We start from the raw sequence: 2,834 nt of genomic DNA on the forward strand, positions 1-2,834 counted from the left end.
AGGGCATTATATGCATATGATGCGCATAAAAACTTTACGGATAAATGGCATATTAAATTTATTGAATATTTTCAAATATAGAAATTTTCCAGGCAGCTTTCATTCCTGGAGCATTGTCAGTAATAATGCGTCTGAACTTTTGTGGGCTGAGAGTCTCGATTACTTTTATGATCGTAACAGCGTTTTGAATTATGCCCGATTTGTCGATTGAAGTAAAAAAACGGTTTTGTATTTGATGCCTTAATACAAAAACTCACTTTATAATCGCAACCAATATTTGTCTAACCATCACCGACGAGCATTAAATTTCCAGATGATTCGAGAATTTCTTCCAACTTTTCAATCCCCCAAATGTGCCTCAAGCACGACCAATTGAAAACTTTTGGGAACATTTGGCACAAAAGACATATATAAAGAGTAATATATATTAATGGAAAAGTTGATAAATTTTCAATTTTTTGAGATAAGAGTTTTGCTCCGTAAACTAGTATATTGTTTGATATTTTAACGTTCATATTAATGTTTATATTATGCTATCCGGGCTCACTTATTATAAATAATAGTAAAACAACAGTTAACAGCTGCATTACGTGGGAAAATTCTTATTTGATTAGACACGAAATGACGGTTATCTAATAATAAGTAAAAAAATATCCAATTTAAAAAAAAATTTTCATAAGGTAAAAAATTGTTATTAATATGTTACTACTGTTTAAAATTATTCTATAATTTTATTAGAGTTCGTAACTTATGCCCATCTTATGCATATAATGCGCATAACTTATGCAAAACTTATGCGCATTATATGCATAAGATGCGCATAAAAACTTAACGGATAAATGTCATAATAAATTTATTAAATATTGTCAAATTTAGAAATTATCTCGGCAGCTTTCATTACTGGAGCATTGTCAGTAATAATGCTTCTGAACTTTTGTGGGCAGTGAGTCTCGATTACTTTTATGATAGCTGCAGCGTTTTGAATTACGCCTGATGTATCGAGAAGTAAAAAAAAGATTTTGTATTTGGTGCCTTAATACAAAACTTACTTTATAATCGCAACCAATATTTGTCCAACCATCACTAACGAGCGTTAAGTTTCCAGATGATTCGAGAATTTCTTCTAACATAGCGGAGCGTACTTTTTTATCAAGAAGCAAACCTGACAGCGTTTTCGCGCAGGCGCAGTGACACAGTTGACTTTTATCGCACAGTTTGACGGCTGTTATAAAAGTCAAAATATTGATGTTCTTAAAAATTAATTTATTTTTAGATACGTGTATAGTATACATCTTGGCGTTTCTAAAATGATTATTATTTTTTTTATAACTCAAAAACTGAGTTTTACAGTTACAAATTAGAGAGGGGTATTTTATAGATATTCAAAACAAATAAAATTTGATAAAAAATATGTTCAACTTTATTTCTTCACAAATTTAAAATTAATTTTATTCTTTGCGCTTTTTTTAGTAAATTTTGAAATTTATTTTTAGTTCATTATTTTCTTGCAATAACAACAAAATGCAAATGAAAATTGCCTCCAATTTTTCTATTGTTTAAAATAATGTGTAAAAAATCTTTATTACAATTGAATCGATGTATACAAAAACGTTTTAAGTCATAAAAACTATTTTTTCGGGGAAAGAGAAAAAACTTATTAAACCCAAAATTATTACTTTAATAAATTCAAAAAAAATTCTGGGTGCTTTTTGACATCTTTAAATATTAGATTTGTTAAAATATATATCAAAATTTGTGATATATATATGTGTTATACATAGTTAAAGTTGTCTTACTTATAACCTTTTTGTTTACATTTGTTAAGGATAATAACAAAAAGCTTGTCTTTTATATATTTATTCATTTTTTGTACAAAAAACTAATAAAAATCAAAGTTCAAACTATTACACATGTTAAATCACACAATGTATAAAAGGACCGATTACAAAGCCTTTGTCAGACACCTCACTGGATATCGTGTTCCTCTTCCCCGCCATTCGTCTCGTCGGTTGTTGGCCAGCTCATGAGTTCATCATAAAAACCACTGAACCCATCCGGAACATATTGCATGAGCTTCTTAATATCCTGCAGTTTCACTCCTTTTATTGGAACATTACCCAATCGGTAGCACACATTTTGCGGAAACTCGACGATGCGATCGACGACTTGAGACATCTTGTAAGTTTGGACCATCAGTCCATCAATGAGTGGCCTACAGACAATTAAATGGAACGATATGGAACGTGTTGGATTAGTTTTGTCTAAGACGTTTTTATGAAAACATGTTGCATGGTATGCTATGATAGGCCTAAACAAATTATTAAAAGGCTAATTGGGTATCGAAATTGCAATACAAATCTCACATGCAATCAGTTCCAACAGTAGTAGCAGGTACAGTTCTTCCTTTGTAGTTAATACACTCTTTACCTTTCACTCTGGCTTCTTTAACAACATTCTTTTTCCACATAGCCTTATTTTTAACCTTTCTTCCACTGCTAGTACTAGGTTCTTCATCCATTATAAGTCTTTTTCATTAGAACAACGAGATGAATTGTAATAATTGCAATTCATAACGTAATTTAATTATTAAATTGCGTGGGAGAAACCCTGTACGGCGGATTTGACTGACGTAGTTTCCTTGTGGAAATATATGTATAGTCTAAACGGTTTTTTTATGAGCATATTTGAGGTGTTTTTTAAAGCATAAGTTGAACGAGGAATTTTTGTAGAGGCAGTTTTTTTAATGAATAAAAAAGATCTGAAATCAAAACATTGTGCTCACTGCGAGAAAACTACATGAATAATAAAATAAACCCAAATAACCTCAAACTCGT

This window comes from Hydra vulgaris, chromosome 06 (genome assembly GCF_038396675.1).
Source record: "Hydra vulgaris chromosome 06, alternate assembly HydraT2T_AEP".
In the NCBI taxonomy this organism is placed as follows: domain Eukaryota; kingdom Metazoa; phylum Cnidaria; class Hydrozoa; order Anthoathecata; family Hydridae; genus Hydra; species Hydra vulgaris.